Raw genomic sequence first — 21,555 nt, 5'->3', positions numbered from 1 at the left:
TACTGCAGGTGGTAATCAGATTCATAAACAAGGAATGGCAAGCAATGGTTTATAAAGGGCTTCAGTGAACATTTGAGGTATTGAAATTTGGTACATTTAAGAATGTATCTGAATTTCTTAACCATAACTTAGTTTATTAAAATATCATGTTACTCACGGATCACAATAGAGGTCCCAGACAGAGCTGGAGAAAAATGTAGAACAAAATTTTAACTCAAAAAGGACCAGACTTGCTGGTCTGACACAGACTGGAGAAACCCTGAGAGTATGGTCCCCAGACACGACTTCAGCTCAGTAATGAAGTCACTCCTGAGGTTCACCCTTCAGCCAAAGATTGGACAGGCCCATAAAACAAAATGAGACTAACGGGCTCACCAGCCAAGGGGTAAGGACTAGAAGGCAGGAGGGAACAGTAAAGCTGGTAATAGGGAACCCAAGGTTGAGAAGGGAAAGTATTGACATGTCATGGGGTTGTTAACCAATGTCATAAAACAATATGTGTATTAACTGTTCAATGAGAAACTAGTTTGTTCTGTAAACCTTCATCTAAAGTACAATAAAAATGTATATATACATATATATATCATGCCCTGCTTTACTATATACTCCTTCATATAATCATGTATCAGGATTCTTCCATATAAACATCTTCAAGGAATAGTAACTTACGCATCTGCCTGCATATGTGAAGGTCAAGAGGTGGATCTGAACTCCAATAGGAAGCATAACAGAACTCAGAATTCAGGTCTCTTTACTGCTGGGACCTTGACAGAATTTCTGTCTGAATTTAGCTGCTCTTCCTCTTTCTTCACCTTTGTGCCCTTGAGAAGCTCTCAATATCACATCCTCTACCTTTAACCCTGCTCAAGTAGTGAACGATGAACAGCTGAGAAACAGGTATGACATGTCTTCACCTCTTGAGCATGCTCTCCATGCCTTTAACTTCCATGACCCTGTGATTATTTTCTAGGTAAACAAACGATGGCTATAAAATAGACCCAGTAAATTTTTGTGGCAATTGTCTGGCAGCAACAAATATTTATTGAGTGTCAAAGGTATAACGCATTCCAAGTTGTTGAGATACGTATCAAAAAATAGGCCTAGTTTCTGCTCTTAACTCACAGGCACTGGGCATTTCACTTCTGAGTGTTTCTGCTTACTTGTAATGTCACTGAGATCAAATTGGAACAACAAAAAGCACAGACGCAGCCTTTAATCTGAGATGTGTTTCTGTACCTATAAAACAAACCCACCTAAAATCCCTTACACTACAATAAGTAATTTCTTCCCAATACTTTACTCAGGCCTGGAAAATCTAGATTTTAACCATTTTCGCTTCTCCCTGTGAGGGGAAAAATTAACAATAAAATAGATCCTCCAGGGAAATGTTGTGTATCTTGATTTAAAAAAAAAAAAAAACTGCCATCAAGTTGATTCCGACTCATAGTGACCCTTCAGGACAGAGTAGAACTGCCCCATCAGGTTTCCAAACAGCAGCTCATGGATTCAAACTGCCAACCTTCTGGTTAGCAGTCATAGCTCTTAACCATTGTGCAACCAGGGCTTCCTATCTTGATAGGGGTTGGGTAATATAAACACATGCATTTGTCAAAACTTATCTAATGGTAGACTTAAGATTTGGCCATTTCATTGTACATAAAATTTACCCCCCCCAAAAAAAGAACTCAAAACAAATATTAAACTCTAGTTAATGATACGTATGCTATAACAGTACCCTTTACTGATGCCTGCAACTCACTTTGAAATGCATCAAAAAAATAAGGTGGATTGACTGATGGATAGATAGACAAGAAAGCCAACATGGCACAGTGTTAGCAACTGCAGAATTTAAGTGGTAGATTCTCTCAATAAAAATTTGAACTTTTCTGAAAGTGAACATGATTGAAAATGTTCATAAAAACAGCGTTGGGAGGTGGTGGGATGGTCCCCTATAGCAGACCAATCACAAACAGTTCATGAATTAGCATCGATTCTGGGACCTCACTGAGTAGTATAGACAAAGAACCCTAACGAAAAAAAAAAAAAAGCAAATATCATAGTCAGATCATGGAAGGAACTGTGATTTGTTTTCTGGGCACCTGGAAGATGGAGAGAGGGGTAAAAAAAAAAATTTAAAAAGCTCATCAATGTCTCCCTCCTTAGGAAAAACCTGCAAACACCAGCTGAAAACCATGATTGCAGTTTTTTTTTAAACAGTATGTGTGGAGAGGTTTTTTTTGTTTGTTTTGGGTTATATATATGTATAATTTTATCACACTGACGCAGAAAGATTGTTTTGTTTTTCAGGGAGGAGGACCATGTTAAGTGAGGGGTCTTCTACTGTGAAGCACCTTGGTAGGTTTCCTTATGCACGGGAGTGGGGACGGGGGAGGGGGTACTAAATATGCTGAAAGAAAGTGAGATCATTTGAAGTTCCAGGGCAGAGTAGGGAAAATGGGGAGCCAACCTGATTTAAAAAAAAAAAAACTGAAACAAATGAATTCTGTAAAACTCCGTGATGGTGGGTGATTTAGAGACCAGGAAGGGTGTCAGATCCATTCAAGGTTGTTTGCATCACTGCTGTGTAAACTCTGCTGCTATCCATTCCCAAATCTTCACTAAAGCCTCTTAAACTCATGAATGTTTTATGTGAATGGGCTTTTAGTGGACATCAAGGAGGGAGCTCAGTTTTGTTTCTGGGTCAATGCAGTGCGGAAATCTAGAGAAAGACTTCAGACTCCCACAGGCACGGGAATGGGAGGTGCTCTTGCGAATTTATGTAGGTATCTGGGGCTCAGGATGAATGGGGAGCCGGGGAGGGTTAAGACATCAGATTATTCAAGGAAAAGTTAGTCTTCAGAGAAAAAAGTTTTTTAAGCCGACTTTTTTTCATTCATTTTTAAACCATAAGACCAGCTTTTAGAAATTCAGGAAAATAATTTTCCCGGTTTTGTTGATGTCTTTTTTTTTTTTTTTTTTTAATGGGGTGATATTGCCATCTACTGGTACTTATAAAAATTACCTTTTATAATAATTTTAAACTTGTACTTGTTTGAAAGCCTTCGTCTTTCACTTACTGACAAATACTTCCTTTGGGTGGGGGCACAAATTTGCACAAGATGAGGTTCTTTGCCCGCAGACTTTATTGTCTAATGGCAATCTAAGGAAAACACCTTCTTGCTTTTCAAAATTCATGCGCCATTTCCTCAGTGAAAGCTTTTTTTACCAGCAGGTTCCCACCCTTTGAGGTAGAATTGACCTCCCTCCTTTGGGCACTACTCCATTTTGACTGCATTTCTTTCTCAGAACAATACACTAATGTACTTATTTTTTTTACAGTGTCTGTCTCCCATAACAAGACCATAACCTCCTTAAAATTCAGGGCTTGCATCTTTTTTGTATTTTTATGACCAGCACCTAGAACATTGTACATTGTAGTTGACTAATAAATATGTGATAAACGAATAAATAAATGATCGTCAGTCAAAAAGCGTTGGCAAGGCAAACATCACTCCACACAAACTTTAAATAATTCAAAACATTAAGAATAAGGATGTTACTTTAACTCCAGATATGCACATTATCTACTTTCTCAGGTATGTGGTAGCTTTTACCTTGTCCAATACTATATTTTACAAAATTCATATTCACAAAATCAGTAAAATAAAGAACAGATATGAAGTTATCTCAGTAGGTAATTTTCCCACTAGCATATAATCCATGAACTGTTAATTATTATAGGATAATCTTAAATCTTAAGATACTGATGGATTCTGTCATCAGCTCTTTTCTTAAGAGGACCAACTAAGGAAATATTCAGCAAAATTTTATTTATTTGGTAACGAGTCAGCATTGCTGAGGTACAAAGCAACCTGAGACTTACGTTCATTGAATTTTTCATATCAGTCACATAACCTAGGATCACAAACAGATTTGAGTTTTTGATACCTATTTTGGAAAATCACAGGTAGTTTGGAACCAGATTTCCCTGTGAGAAGACACTTGGCCCTCAACCAAGTCTCCTATCTGAGTTTAAATAAGGATTAAAGCACTCTCGCCATCAGAACTCTCTGGAAAAGCACTTCCAGGGAGCGTAAGCACTCACACAGAATCAAGGAGGAATCCCTGGGCAGCACAAACAGTTAATGCTCTTGGCTGCTAACCAAAATGTTGGAGGTTTGAATCTACCCAGAGGCACCTCAGGAGAAAAGCATGATGACCTACTTCCCAAAAAACCCTGTGGAGCACAGTTCTACTCTGATACACATGGGGTCGCCATGAGTCAGAATCAACTCTATGGCAACTGCTAACTGGTAGAGTCAAGAAAGGGTCAAAACGTGTACAGAAGAAGTGTGTGGAGGGGAGAGTGTGCAACTTTGTGACGTGGCCCTGTTTTGCTAATGCAGTTTTCCCAGGGCTATAAACACTGCAGTCTCAGTGTATACGTAGAACCTGGACACTTGCTTCACTGAGCAAAATCTGATGTAAATTCCTTAATGTCCTTCTCATTTTCTGTTTTTCAGATTTTCTATTTTTCATCCATTCCTCTTTCTTCCTGTCTTCTTTTCTAAGGTCGGACTCTGTCTTAGTCATCTAGTGCTGCTATAACAGAAATACCACAAGCTGGTGGCTTTAACAAAGAGAAATTTATTTCCTCACAGTAAATTAAGCTAAAAGTCCAAATTCGGGGCATCAGCTCCAGGGGAAGGCTTTGTCTTTCTGTCGGCCCTCCCTCGGACTAGGAGCTTCTCTGCGCAGGGACCCCGGGTCCAAAGGATGTGCTCTGCTCCAGCACTGCTTTCTGGGTGATATGAAGTCCCCCTCTCTGCTCGCTCCTCTTTTTTATTTCCTGAGAGATAAAAGGTGGTACAGACCACACCCCAGGGAAACTTCTTTTACATTGGATCAGGGACATGACCTGGGTAAGGGTTGTGTTACAATCCCACCCTAATTCTCTTTAACATAAAACTACAATCACAAAATGGAGGACAACCACACAGTACTGGGAATCATGGCCTAACCAAGTCAACACATATTTTGGGGGGACACAGTTCAATCCATGACAGACTCCATACCCATGTTCCTGGTCTCATCACTTCCCCGTTAGGGCCTGAGACCTTATTCATAAATCATCTTCAGCCTTTTTCCTCTTCTTCTCCACCCGTTATTTCCGACATACACACACACAAGTCTCTGCTGTGTTGGGAGGAAAGAGCCCTCCCTGAATGCTGTTTCTAAAGTCCAGTGACATATCCTACTTTTTTCTTCCCTTTACTGCCAATCTTCATAAAAGATTTCACTTGTTGCCACAATTATTTTCTCCCTTTCATGGCACAATTCCTTGAAATCTGAATTTTCCCAGACTCATCTCTTGGTACTACTCTCCCAAGAGTTACAAATAATTTCCAGGGTTACCAAATTCTTTTACTCCTGCTCAGCTTCTGTAGTATCAAGGCAAAAGCGATTATGGCTCTTTACTGGCACATGCTTCTCTCACTCTTTTGTACTCTGCAAATCCTCTTCACATTTCTTTTGACCAGTTCTTCCCATTTTTGTTCATAAGAACCTCTTCTACATTTTACCCCTAAAAAAAGGTAGAAGATGTACCGAGCAGTTTACATCTTGTTCTCACTTGACATGTTCTCCCTTAGGAATTTCACCCATTATTTCTGCCCTTTCCGCCTTCATTCATTTAACAAATATCTACTAAGGGTCAATCATGTGCCAGGTACTGTTCTTGCAGCCTGGGATTCTTCAGTGAACAAGACTGACAAGGTCCTTGTAGTTTTCATAAATTTACATTCTACTGTGCATGTGTGTTGGAGGAGGAAAGGTGGGCAGTGGCAGATACTAAACACATGAAAAGGCAAGTAAACAAGAAACTTCGCCACTGAACCTTGTCAGAGGAAGGCCCCATAAGTGTAGCTTTCTCGGAACTAGAGTATGTCAGACCTAGAATGTCTAGCTAGGAAGCTTGTCAGTTGAGGTTTCTGGGATCAGAGTGAGGATCAAGGCTCAAAGTGAACCACCCAAGCTGAGCTGACTGCAAATCTCAGAGGGTTCCCTAAAGCCAGGAGCACTGTTAGCTAGGGAGCACCACCAGGCTCCATCTAAGCTGCAGGAGCTTCAAGTAACTCTAGCAATCCAAATACTGGTGGGGAGGGCAGCAACCAAGAAAGGACATCGCCAAGGCGAGAGAAGGAGCCTTGGAACAATACATGAATCTGAGAATCCTGCATTCTTCAAGCCATAAGACCACAGAAGCCACCCTTTCACCACATATCCGAAGGCCTCCTTACAGAGAGAAGCTATCTGAGACCCTCAGCAATTATCCCAAAACACTAAGCATTATTGAAAGGAAGTGATTAAATTCTTGCATGAGGCTTTGTTTTAAACCTGACTAAATCAATTTCCTTCTATTTTTGCTGTTGTTTCTTTGTTTCCCCATTTATCACATTTGCCCATGCTCTCAAATCCAGTGGCATCAGTAGAGGAGTGTGGGGGATGCAGACCACACCAGGTGACACTGTCAGAGGGGTGACACCAAAATGACTGTCTATAAAACTTTTGTGCAGTGTTTCAGCAGAAATTATTTTTTATAAAAATATCCCATAGTTAGTTATAACAAAAACACTTTTCATAAGTCCAGCTTAGATGTATTACTATACCTACAAGGTATAGTAATACATACTTTAGGCTAATTTTACCTTTGTTTTTTTTTTTTTTTTTACTGCCACCTGGTCACAGCTGTCATTGTTACTCAATTACAATGACACTTCGAATCATGTGGTTTCTTCTGCACGTGCTACGAACTCACACTGTTGTTTTTCTTGACGCCGGTGTATTTGATAGTCGCTGAAATCTTCTGGTGTTTAGCTATAGTATTGTGCTTGTCAGTATTTGTGAATCTATATCAACAACTTTTTTGAGAATGAAGTAGTAATTAAAGGAAAAGATGGAGCCGTATGTGGGAATTACGATTTATGACTAACATTAGTACAAAAAACATTACTAAGGATTCTGTAATGCTGGTCTGATAAAGGATGAGGTCCATGGGAGGGAGGTGGAACCACGAGTTACTGTACTGGGAGACACCAACCCTAGTGACGCTACTGCCCAAATCCCCAGGAAGTAGCCAGTTGGAATTGTAAAGGGTGTATGAGAGCAGTGATAGCAAATAAGCAAACATTTCCCTTGCACTTCTGAGATGTTATGTGGATAAACTTGTGACAACGTTACATATTTTTAATCTCTAACTCAGACATTTTTCCAGAGTTTCAGATCAACATTTCCAACAGTCTGCTGATCTAAAACAGAATTCACTTCTCCCACCTACAGACCAACTGTTTTTTGAATCATCTGCCTCAGTTAAAATGAATCTCTGATCCCCCCAATCAATAAGGTTTGAAACCTTGGAGTCTTCCAGACATCACAAGCCTAACCTGACATACTGCTCAGATGCAATTGTTTCTTTACGTTCTCACTACCACTCTGCTAGTGCAGGGCTTCCTTAACAATCATCTACAAGATTGCAAATCTTATTAACTGGTTTTCCTGGGGAAAGAGTATAAGAATGGGCCTGTGGGAGCAGACACGAAGTGTGAGGATCTTTGTGTCACATATTATCACCCACCAGAGAACATCCACCACGGAGGAGGCACTAAATAATCAAGTATACAAAATGACTAACCAGTCGACATCAGCCAGCTTCTGTCATTGGCTGCATTGGCCATCTTCCCATCCCTACAGTCACGAATCAAATCTTTTGTTGGTTAGTGTATTTTCTCAAGGCTCCTCTCATCTCTGAATCCTTGCACATCTGCAAATGTATTTCTTCCTGATAGGCGACTACTTATCCTAGTAGAGGGTTAAACCCAAACCAAACCCACTGCCGTCAAGTCGATTCCAACTCATAGCAACCCTATAGGACAGAGTAGAACTGTCCCATAGAGTTTCCAAGGAGCACCTAGTGAATTTGAACTGCCGACCTTTTGGTTAGCAGCCGTAGCTCTTAACTACTATGCCACAGGGGTTTCCAGCATAGGGTTAAAAAAGGAGGTATAATTCTCTCACTAGTCCATAGACATTATCCCACTATCTTCTAGTCTCCAGGTTGCACACAAGAAGTTCGATGTCAGTCTGATTCGTTATCTTTTGCAAGTAACTTGTTTCTTCTGTCCAGAATCCTGTAAGATTTTATCTTTAGAGCTTGAAATTTTTACCAGGACATGCCTATTATCTCTTTTCTCGCCTCCATTCTCTGTTTATATTGAGTATATAAACACTATTGACAGCTGCATCACGTAGTATACTCTGATTATTTTTCCTAGAGTTAAAAATGATCTTTTCTCTATTTTCTATGTACTTAGTATTCATTTATCCCCCAAAGTTTCCAGAATTTATGTAAATCTCTTCTCAATACACTCAAACCCAGTAAGTATTCTGCCAATTTCGTCTTCCTGAAGAAGTCTCTCCTTGTGTCTCCTGACCTGTTCCAGTCTGTATTGATTTACTCCCATGTCTGCTGCACAGCTGTCATCTTGGTTTTTCTCTCTCGGTAAATCCCTTTGTCTCTTTTTTTTTTTTTAATGTACTTTAGATGAAGTTTTACAGAGCAAGCTAGCTTCTCATTAAACAATTAATATACATATTGTTTTGTGACATTGGTTGCCATCCCCACGACATGTCAACAGTCTCCCCTTCTCTACCTTGGGTCCCCCATTGCCAGCTTTCCTGTCCCCTCCTGCCTTCTTGTCTTTGCCTGTGGGTTGGTGTGTCAATTTAGTCTCATTTTGTTTTATGGGCCTATCTAATCCTTGGCTGAAAGGTGAACCTCAGGAGTGATTTGATCACTGGGCTAAAAGGTTGTCCAGGGGCCATACTCTCCAGGTTTCTTCAGTCTCTGTCAAAACAGTAAGTATGGTCTTTTTTTTTTTTTTGAGTTTGAATTTTGTTCTACATTTTTCTCCAGCCCTGCCTGGGACTCTCTATTGTGATCCCTGTCAGAGTAGTCAGTGGTAGTAGCCAGGCACCATCTAGTTGTGCTGGACTCAGTCTGGTGGAGGCTGTGGTAGTTGTGGTCCATTAGTCCTTTGGGTTAATCCTTCCCTTGTGTCTTTAGTTTCCTTCATTCTCTCTTGCTGGAGATGGGGTGAGACCAGAGGAGTATCTTAGATGGCCACTCACAAGCTTTTAAGACCCCAGACACAACTCACCAAAATAGAATATAGAACATTTTCTTTATAAACTACGTTATGCCAGTTGAGCTAGATGTTCCCAGAGACCATGGTCCCATACAGCCCTCAGCCCTCAACTTCGACGAAAGGTAAGACAGTTCACAATACTGGGGAAGCAAGCACAACTTGACCAAGGCAAGGGCATGGAAGCTCCACAGACACATCCTTTGTTTCTCTTTTGTGTTGGATCCTGTTTTCTCCATTTTATGACTATGTTTTCCTTGGTTTACACCATTACTTTGATGGTGCACAAGCTCCAATAATTTCCATAGAAAGAGTATGTGGAAAACTAATGCTTTACCAAATGCCTTTGTCATAATTTCTTTCTTTATAGATTTCTTAGTTTTTAGAAATTTCTTCCTCTTTGTTTTTCCAGCCCAGTAATCCAAGTTTCCAGAGTGACTCTCCATAAATTCATCTACTGAAGTTTTTAAATCAAATATTTTTTATATATGTATAGAATCTTCTCTCGATGTAACAGAATTTACATTTTAATTTGCTTATAGTTTTACAGAAATTTCCACACAGCAAATCATAACAAATATTTAAAAGCAAATATCTAACAGGCCACATTCCCCGATCATAATTCAACAATATAAAAAATAAATTTTTTTAATGGCTTAATACATCTTAATGACTTGAAAATGAATCCTTGTTCAAAAGAAAAAAATCACAAACTCTCTAGAAATTAACTCTTTCATTACTTTTTTTTTTGATGGCATATGTTTTCAGTATTGGAATGCATGCTTACTAATTTAGTGTGTTTAAATTTTTGGTCTGTAATATGGATTTTGAGAAATGTGATCTGGTAATACAAGCCATCAATAAGACTAGTGGCACTGTGGTGCCACCAATCTGTGATATGGCAATATACCAACAGGAACTAAACACAGACTTTATTGGGGGTGCTTTTCCAGTAGGTTACAAGGGGAATCTCTGATTTTCCAAATATGACACAGAAACACCAAAACGTGCCCATCTGGGCTGCCTAACTATCATCACACAGGAAAGCCATAATTATGCCTGCAAAACTTATCTCACAGAAATAAAGGAAAAAAAGGTAAAAGTTTATAAAAGTACCACATCCAGGAAGCATCACCTATTAGAATGCTCATCCTACACAACAATGAGGCTCCAACACTGGTCTGCTGAGCTTCATGCGTTTCAAAAGGGACCCACTCTGATGCTAAATGCATTAGAACCAGAACTTACAAGATCCAAAAAAACCATTGCCATTGAGTCAATTGTGACTCATAGCAACCCTATAGGACAGAGTAGAACTGTCCCATAGAGTTTCCAAGGAGCACTTGGCGGATTCAAACTGGTGACCTTTTGGTTAGCAGATCTTCTGCTATTGTACTGAAATTTTATGGTAATAAATATTATTAAAGATGGGAGAGTTCCCATCCCTTGTCATTGACTTCCTGAGCCAGGGACAGGTAATTGATGGAGTCTGAGTCTGTACGCTGACAACTGTTTATGAAGCCCACAGAAATGTGGTTGTGAAGTGATTAAGGAGTAATGTCCATGAGCTGATGCCATCAGGAGATGTTTAATGATGCCACCATTATGGGGTATCACGGCAATATGCAACAGAGGATGTCTTAGTTATCTGGTGCTGCTCTAACAGAGATACCACAAATGGTTCACTTCAACAAATAGAAATTTATTTTCTCATAGTTTAGTAGGCTAGAAGTCCAATTCAGGGTGCCAGCTCTAAGGAAAGGCTTTCTCTCTCTGTTGGCCCTGGAGGAAGGTCCTTGCCTCTTAGAGCTTCTGTTCCTGCATGACCTTCATGTAGGCATTTCTCTTCCCCCATCTCTACTTCCTAGCTTGCTTGTTTAATCTCTTTTACATCTCAAAAGAGATTGACTCAAGATATACCCTACAATAATCCTGCTTCATTAACACAACAAAGACAACCCATTCCCAAATGGGATTATAACCATAGGCATAGACGTTAGGATTTACAATTCAAACCATAACAGTATGTAACTGCAAAAGAAGTTTTTTAAAAGACTAATAAAATAAATAAACCTTTTATAGTACTGCTTAAAAACATAAGGAAAAAAAACATAAACAAGACTAGGAATAAAGATTAATGTATGATTCCTAGAGAATACAGTTAATCCAATTTAAACCAAGAAGAAAAAGAAAACCCAAACTAATTACCATAGAAGAGACTGGAAAAAAAAAAAAAAAGGTGACCATTATTTTAAATAATAATAATACACCAAAAAAGTCCTTTGAATTTGTTCTACCTAACTTTAAAGGAAAAATAATTCCAAAGTTATTTTTTTTATTTTAAATTATTCCATGCCATTTAAAAAGCTAAAATGATTCCCAATTTATTTTATGAAACCAGCATAAATTTATTACCAAAACTTAATTAGAAAATAAAACCAAAAAGTACCTTTCTCACTAATTATTTCAGTTATCATGACCACAAAAGAAAATTATCCCAGAACTTAATGGCCTAAAACAATATTTATTTTGTTCATGAATCTGCAATTTGGACGGGGCTCAAAATAGGTAGCTTATCTCTGCACTACTCAACATCAGCTGGATAGTTCAAAAGTTGGGGGCAGAAATCACCTGCAGCAGGGCCGGATTAAGACATTGAGGGTCCTAAGCACTGACAATCAGTTATGCCCCCTCTTCTGCTTTTAAACGGGATGTGTGAGTTATATACTATATTTATACACAAATAGTGCAAGCCTTCTACATTTGTTTGCCAAACACACCCTCCCCCCAAAGGTATGTTCGTAAGCATGTTACGCTAATTTTTTACAGCAACTTGTAAAAAAAAATTGGCATAGTGGTGCTTATGAAAATACCTCACAGAAGGAGGGCACGTTGGCAAAGAAACGTAGAAGGCATGCATTATTTGTACAAAAATATGATAATACACATCCATGTGTGTGTGTCTTAATTATCCACATTGTAACTTCTTTTTAAGTGCAACTATAATACTAGCGATTGAATCCAAAATTTGGATATACCATTTTAGTGGATGAGATGAACTTGATTACAAAATTTTTAGTGGATGCAGGGTAATAAGCTTTTTACTGTATACCACTTTTTCTACAAAAAGAACATTCCACATATTCCACAACAAAGACAATGCGTCAGTGAACTTAGTTGTTTCAACAATCTGTGTAAAATTCTTTTGATCTCCCACAACGAAAAATTGACTTCCATCGATTTTGCTTTAAAGGTTCATACTTCAGCTTTGATGCTTATTTTATAATAAATGCTATAATTATAAATTAACAGATGAAAAGATGTTATAAAAGAAAATTTAATGGGCAGAAAAAATAATATAAAAATCACTATATTTCATTTATAGATAGATCTTTCATCTCTAACATGTTGTAATTCAAAACATTTCTTTCTATTCTTTGCTCCTCAATGAATTCTTCAATGATTTATCACAGTTAAGCTGCCGAACAATATCTACTTCCATACATAATAAGGATAATGAATCGAGTCTTTCTCGAAACATTGTTGTGCGCTGAGGGTTTTGGGGTCTCTTTCGGGACAAAAATGAGCGTTCTGTTGTGCAGTTTGTAGTCATTAAAGTTAGGAATATACGTAAGGCAATTTCAACACTGGGAAATACGCAATGTATTTTATTTTCTATTATGGAATCATACACACCTACATGAGTAAAATTTGTCTTTACTGAATCTGTAAGAATTCTCATGTAAGAACGAAATTGTTACACTTCTCCATGAAGGTTTGTATTTAAGTCATCGGAATAAGCCTGCACTAATTTCTTGGATGCCTTCATACATTCTTCATCAGGTATATCCACACTGTTTAAGAAAATCTACTTAAAAGAACTTCACACATTTTCTCACTTCTTTTCATGCAAGATTCAAGTGTGTCAATGATAGCATAGTATGTGGTTACACTAAATTGATCTCTGGCACTCAGTGATACTTCTGGAGCACTTCTGTCATTTACTTGTTTCTAATGCTCTGCAGTGGTGAACTGCTTAATAATCAGTAAGTATTTGGCAGTACTTATTTAGTTGTGTCTTCAAAATCTTCTCTTAAATTATGTAAATACCCTGTTAATGACTAGTATAGATATGTGCATGTCTTTAAATTTACTTCTGAATCTTGGTGAGCTTGATGCATTTGATGAAAATGCTGCAATGTATTATTCCACATAACCAATATAAATACATACTCTAGCGTTTGCATTTTGTAGGTGATGTTTTCAGTTTCCCTTTTGGTATCTCCTTTTTGTGTCTGGTCTTCAGCAATATTTTCTAAGGCATATAGAATCTGAGTGTACAATTCCAGGATTGTGCTCATTGCTACAACATTAAAATTAAATTAATGATGATGTAGTATGTGGTTACACAAAATTGATCTCTTTCCAACATGTATTAGAAAGACATTTTCATACTTGATCATTGCTTAACAATGTTTTAAGAACTGTCCATTAGTGAGTAGAGGTGGCAAAAAAATGTACAGAATACCTGAAAGGTAGAAAAAAAAAATCAGCTGCTCCAGAGAACAATCTACTTGGCTATGTCCTGCAAGATTAAGAGAACATGCAGCACACGGTATGAAAATGCCATATTCATTGCATTCTAAATTTTCTGTTGTATGCCTTTGTAATGCCCTGATATATTGGCAGCATTGTCATAGGACTGGCCTCTGCACTTGGAAAAATCAATTTTTCAAACTTTAAATGAGTAATGAAGCACTTAATCTGCAATTTCTTCGTCAGTATGACTTTAAGCTAGTAAACGTGATAAATCGCTCAACAAGTTTTTCATCTGTTGAAGATACGTATCTTAAAATGATACTTACCTAAACTGTATGAGAAAGATCAGAAGTGGGATCTACAGGCAAACTGAAATATTGAGCTATACTTAATTTTACTGAAAATAGTTGATTGAACTTTATCACTTATTAAGTTTACTCATTCTTCACACATTTTCGGCATATATGACAGGTTGCTCTTTCCTTTGTTACCCTATTTTGAGATGTGACCAGATAAAAATGGATCGCACTAAGCAAAAAGTTCAAATAAACCCCCAAAATTTCCATTTTGTGAGGACTCAAACACTTCATTTCTTCCTCGAAATGATAATCCATGTTCAGTGATTGTTATCCTGACAGCAACAACACATTACAAAACAGCTTTCCAATACTGACATTCTTCATTAATTTGGTTCCTGTTCATGAGTTAAGCCAAAACCATGTCTTCAGTTTAAATATGACAACATACAATCTCTGTGAACTGAACTGTTTTCATATTCACCAGTCATTCGAGTTGTGCCAATCACTAAATCCATCCGTAACAAATCGAAAATTAAGTTATTTGGGACTGAAGAGTTTGCAAACAAAACAATATAAAAAGCAAATGATGGAGAATATAGTAGCCACTCCCTCTTGTAATTTTCACCATTAGCTTTGTACTTTAGAAATATATTCTGGATACAGAACCTTGTTTGTTTATCATCCAGAAATTTTCGACACAAATTTTCAAATGGTCCACTGCAATGTTGATAATCAGCTTGTCCTCTTTCAATCTAATTTATATTTTTAGAAGAAAAATTATTCTGTAAAGCAGGATCTGTATTTCTCCTACTTACGGCATCTGCAGATGCGACAATTTCAGTTTCTAAAAGTTTCACTTTCTACACCATTATTAATTATTTTACTACAGCAAGGAATTAATGCAGAATATGGGAAAATTCTGTTATATTCATATTGTTATTAGTAATTTCAGCACTTGCAGTACTAATACAATGATTTGGACCAATTAAACTCAAGTGTTTAATTTCATTTTGGAAGAAGTCTCTTCTGATTCATTACGCTTCAAAAAGGAAGTTAACTTTGGAATTGGCGTTAGGGATTCACAACTTCTTTTCTTTTATCTTCTGTGAGTTTTCATTTTTGTGATCCACTTAGTTGATGCCATTTCATTTTTTCTGGACATAAAATTATGTCACTTTTTAAGTATGGTTCTACCTTAGCAAATAAATTTGAATAATTGAAAGTAAATAAAATCTACATTCGAATTTAGATGTTAACACACAAATTTTATTTGAAATTGTTGTTAGGTGTTAGGTGTCATCGAGTTAGTTCCAACTCATAGCTACCCTATGTACAACAGAATGAAACACTGGCAGGTCCTGAGCCATCCTCACAATTGTGGTTATGCTTCAGCCCATTGTTGCAACCACTGTGTCAATCCATCTCATTGAGGGTCCTTTTCTTTTTCGAGGACCCTCTACTTTACCAAGCACGATGTCCTTTTCCAGGGACTGGTCCCTCCTGATAACATATCCAAAGTATGTGAGATGAAGTCTCGCCATACTTGCTTGAAAGGAGCATTCTGGCTGTACTTCTTCCAAGGCAGATTTGTTCATTCTTCTGGCAGTCCATGGTATACCAACATTTCTCACCAACACCATAATTCAAAGGTGTCAGTTCTTCTTCGGTCTTCCTTATTCATTGTCCAGCTTTCACATTCGTATGAGATGACTGAAAATACCATGGTTTAGGTCAGGAGCACCTTTAGTCCTTAAAGTGACATCTTTGCTTTTCAACACTTTAAAGAGATCTTTTGCAGCAGATTTATCCAATGCAATATGTCATTTGATTTCCTGACTGCTTCTTCCATGGGTGTTGATTGTGGATCCAAAGTAAAAGAAATCCTTGACAATTTCAATCTTTTTTCCATTTATCATGATGTTACTTATTGGTCCAGTTGTAAGGATTTTTGTTTTCTTTTGGTTGAGCTGTAATCCATACTGAAGGGTGTAGTCTTTGATCTTCATCAAGTAAGTTCTTCAAGTCCTCTTCACTTTCAACATGGAAGGTTGTGTCATCTGCATATCACAGGTTATTAATGAGCCTTCCTCCAATCCTGATGCCCTGTTCTTCTTCACATAGTCCAATTTCTCAGATTATTTGCTCAGCATACAGATTGAATAAGTATGGTGAAAGGATACAACCCTGATACACACCTTTCCTGACTTTAAACAATGCAATATCCTCTTGTTCTGTTGGAATGACTGTCTCTTGGTCTATGTACAAGTCTCTCATGAGCACAATTCAGTGTTACGGAATCCCCATTCTTCACAATGTTATCCATAATTTGTTATGATCCATACAGTGGAATGTCTTTGCATAGTTAATAAAACACAGGTAAACATCTTTCTGGCATTCTCTGCTTTCAGCCAAGATCCATCTGAATCAACTATTATATTGCTCATTCAGCATTCTCTCCTGAATCCAGCTTGAATTTCTGGCAGTTCCCCATAGCTGTACTGATGCAACCACTTTTGAATGATCTTCAGCAATATTTTACTTGTGTATGATATTAATGATATTGTTTGATAATTTCCACATTCTGTTGAATCTCCTTTCTTTGGAATGGGCACAAATATGGATCTCTTCCAGTTGGTTGGCCAGGTAGCTGTGTTCCAGATTTCTTGTCATAGACAAGAGAGCACTTCCAGTCCTGAATCTGTTTGTAGAAACATATCAATTGGTATTCTGTCAATTCCTGGAGGCTTTTTTTTTTTTTTTTTTTTTGCCAATGCCTTCAGTGCAGCTTGGACTTTTTCCTTCACTACCATCGGTTCTTGATCATATGCCACTTCCTGAAAAGGATGAACATCGACCAATTCTTTTTGGCACATTCACTCTGTGTATTCCTTCCATCTTCTTTTGATGCTTCCTGTGTCATTTAATATTTTCCCTATAGAATCCTTCGGTATTGTAAATCAAGACTTGAATTTTTTCTTCAGTTCTTTCAGCCTGAGAAATGCCAAGTGTGTTCTTCCCTTTTGGTTTTTTAACTCCATGCTTTTGCACATTTTATTGTAATATTTTGTCTTCTCAAGTTGCCCTTTGAAATCTTCTGTTCAGCTCTTTTACTTCAGCATTTCTTCCTTTTGCTTTAGCCATTCTACATTTAAGAGCAAGTTTCAGAGTCTCTTCTGAATCCATTTTTGTCTTTTGTTTATTTTCTGTCTTTTTAGTGACTTCTTGCTTTCTTCATGTATGATGTCCTTGATGTCATTCCAAAACTCATCTGGTCTTCGGTCATTAGTGTTCAATGCATCAAATCTATCCTTGAGATGGTCTCTAAATTCAGGTGGGATATTATTAAGGTCATGCTTTGGTTCTCATGGACTTGTTCTAATTTTCCTCAGCTTGAACTTGAACTTGCCTAAATGAGCAATTGATGGTCTGACCTGCAGTTGGCCCCTGGCCTTGTTTTGACTACTGATATTGAGTTTTTCCATTTACTCTTTCCACGGATATAGTCGATTTGATTCCTGTGTATTGCATCCAGTGGGGTCCATGTGTATAGTCGCCAATTACATTGTTGAAAAATGTATTTGCAATGAAGAAGTCGTTGGTCTTGCAAAATTCTGTCATGCGATCTTTGGTATCATTTCTATCGCCAAGGGCAAATTTTCCAATTACTGTTCCTTTTTCCTTGTTTCCACCTTTTGCATTCTAATCGCCGGTAATTATCAATACAACTTGATTGCATGTTTGATCAATTTCAGACTGAAAAAGCTGGTAAAAATCTTCAATTTCTTCATCTTTGGCATTAGTGGTTGGTGCATAAATTTGAATAATAGTTGTATTAACTGGTCATCCTTGTAGGCATGTGGATATTATCCTATCACTGACAGCATTGGACTTCAGGAGATATTGAAATGTTCTTTTTGTCAATGAATGCAATGCCATTCTTCAATTTGTCATTCCCAGCAGAGTAGACCATATGATTGATTCAAAACGGCCAACTCCAGTCCATTTCAGCTCACTTATGCCTAGGATATGGATGTTTATGCACCCCATTTCATTTTTGATGACTTCCAACTTTTCTAGATTCACACTACACATATCCCACATTCCTATTATTAATGGATGTTTGCAGCTGTTTCTTCTCATTTTGAGTCATGCCACATCAGCAAATGAAGGTCCCAAAAGCTTGATTACATCCTTGTCATTAAAGTTGACTGTATTTTGAGGAGACAGCTCTTCCCCAGTCGTTTCTGAGTGCCTTCCGACCTGAGGGGCTAATCTTCCAGCACTATATCAGACAATGTTCTGCTGCTATTCCTAAGGTGTTCACTGGCTACCTTTTTCTCAGAAATATACTGCCAGGTCCTTCTTCCTAGTCTGTCCTAGTCTGGAAACTCAGTTGAAAACTGTCCACCATGGGTGACCCTGCTGTTATTTGAAATATCAGTGGCATAGCTTCAAGCATCACAGTAACACATAAGCCACTACAGTACAACAAACTGACAGACATGTGGGAATTTGAAAAATAAGTAAATAAAAAAAAAAAAAATCAATTTGGAACATGTAATTTTATCTTTAAAAAAAAAAATGTAATTTTATCTTTAGGTCTGAGATATTCAAAAGAAATAGTACTTCCAAGGCAGCCAGAAACAATTTGTTTGTCATAAGCTGTTTGTTGACAGGCTCTTTGCAGATCTCCATGAGTGTTTTTCATCTTGAAATAACACTTAAAAGCTTGTGCACTCACTTTCTATTCTTTGATGCTGATCTTCACAGTTCATTGGACTACTGCTGATAACCAACAAGTATCACAAAGAGTGATCACAAAGAGCACGATACAAATACAAGGGTATGCTCAATCTGAAGACACATTTTGGTTCGCTTTGCACAGGACTAGATAAGTCGTAAGTCACATGATTATAGCACCACTGGCATATTTTTATGTGGTAGATGAGAGAGAACTGAATATGAGGCTATACCCAATCAGCCCAAAATGAGAAGGAAAATATAATTATCATACACAAAATTTATAAAATGGTATCAATTTCATTTAGTGCCCTGCCAGTTCCCTTCCTTTGTGGCACTCGCCTTTCTTTGTGTCCTGTCTGCTTGGCATCTACGGGTCTTTGCTTTGGACAACTGGTGTCCTTAATTAGTTGATGCCCTATGCATGTGCTTACCCTGCTTATTATGTAACCCATCCCTGACCTGAAGGCACACACACTAATGTGTCTGGTGGTAGACGCTGGCTGTCAGGTGAGACCTTAGCTGGGGCCCGAAAACAATGGCCTCTCTATGTGGCCTGGGCTTCCTCATAACATGGTAGCTGGGTTCCAAGGGTGAGCATCCTGAGAAAGCCAGGCAGAAGCTGTGTTGTCTTCTATGACCTAGCAAAAAAAGAAAACATGAAAAGATACTCAAACTCAAAATAAAGTAACAATGAGAAATTCTTTTATACCCATCAGATTGACAAAAATTAAAAACAGCTATAAAACCTAAGTTGGTGAGATGTGGATAAAAGAGAGCTCACATACATTCCTGGTGATTACGTGAAGTGTTATGGAATTTTTGGAAAGCAATCTGACAATCTATTAAAAATTAAATTCTACATACATTTCCACCCAGCTCCCCCTTCCTTCCTGGGAAACTATCCAACTGAAAGAGAAACCTCAGTGTTAGGGGAAAAGGTACAAGGGTATATACTGCAGCAAAACCAACAATAAACAAAGTGAACATACATGAATGAATGAATGTTCAAATAAATTGATCATGAAATATTATGTAGGCCTTAAAAACAATAAATCAGAGCTAAACCAAATCTTGGAAGGATTTCCATGAAATATTGTTGAAAGAGAAAAGCAAGATGCAGAAAAGTATATATAAACTATATTACTCTTGTAAAACAAAAAATAACCACAAAAACTAATTTTAGACTGATATAACCACCACTTGCCTGTCAGTTTGTCATACTGTGGTGGCTTGCATGTTGCTATGATGCTGGAAGCCATGCCACTGATATTTCAAATAACCAGCAGAGTCACTAAATGGTGGGCAAGTTTCACCAGAGCTTCCAGACTAGGAAAGGCTTGAGAGAAAGGCCTGGCAATTAACTACTAAAAGATAGCCAATGAAAACCTTATGGATCACAATAGAACATTGCCTGACTTGCTTGCTTTGAACACAAAATCAGGAGGGATCAATCACTAAAGGAGGATATTTGGTGAAGTAGAGGGCCAACGGGGGCAAGGCAGATCCTCTGTGAAATGGATTGACACAATAGTAGACAAGAATTATCTTAGGTGAAGGGAAAGACAACACACAATACAGAAGTCAGCACAACTGGGCTAAACCAAAAGCTAAAAAGTTTCCTGAATACAACCAAACACTTCAAGGGACAGAGTAGCAGGGGCAGGGGTCTGGGAACCATGTTTTGGGGGACATCTAGGTCAACTGGCATAACAAAGTTCATTAAGAAAATGTTCTGCATTCCACTTTAGAGAGTGGTGTCTGGGGTCTTAAAAGCTTGCAAGTTGCCATCTAAGATGCATCGGTTGTTCCCAGCCCACCTGGAGCAAAGGAGAATGAAGAACACCGAAGATATGAGGAAAATATTTGCCCAAGAGACAAAAGGGCCACATAAACCATAGAATCCATCAGCCTGAGACCAAAGAACTAGATGGTGCTGCCTGGCTACCACCAACGACCACCCCGACAGGGAACACAATAGAGAGTCCCTGACAGAGCAGGAGAAAAGTGTGGTGCAGAACTCAAATTCATATAAAAAGATTGGACTTAATGGCCTGACTGAGACGAGAGGAACCCCTGAAGACATGGCCCTGGCACTCTCTGTTAACCCAGAACTGAAGCCAACTCTTCAGACAAAAATTAGACTGGACTATAAAACATAAAATAATACTCATGAAGAGTGTGCTTCTGAGGTCAAGTAGAGACAATAGACTAAATGGGCAGTTCCTGTCCGGAGGCGGGATGAGAAGACAGAAGGGAACAGAAGCTGGTTGAATGGACTCAGGAAACCCGGGGTGGAAAGGGGGAGTGTGCTATCTGTCACATTATAGGGATTGCAACTAGGATCACATAACAATATGTGTATAAATTTTTGTGTGAGAAATTAACTCGAGCTGTAGCACAATTTAAAAAAAAGAATCTAATAACCAGATTATATATATATAACTTTGACAACTTAACAATAAAAAGATAAATAACCCAGTCATAAAATGGGCAAAGGACTTGAATAGACGTTTCACCAAAGATGACATTCAAATGCCCATCAAACACATGAAAAGATGCAGCATCATTAGCCTTCAAAGATGTAAATCAAAATCACAATGAGATATCATTTTACTCCCACTAGGATAGATAACCTGGTGGCATACTGGTTAAGAGCTACGTCTGTTAACAAAAAGATCAGCAGTTTGAATTCACCAGGCACTTCTTGGGAACTCTATAGGGCAGTTCTACTCTGTCCTACAAGGTTGCCATGAGTCGGAATTGATGGCATTGGG

This window comes from Loxodonta africana, chromosome 10, assembly GCF_030014295.1.
Source record: "Loxodonta africana isolate mLoxAfr1 chromosome 10, mLoxAfr1.hap2, whole genome shotgun sequence".
NCBI classification, from domain to species: domain Eukaryota; kingdom Metazoa; phylum Chordata; class Mammalia; order Proboscidea; family Elephantidae; genus Loxodonta; species Loxodonta africana.
This window is presented reverse-complemented; position numbering follows the sequence as displayed.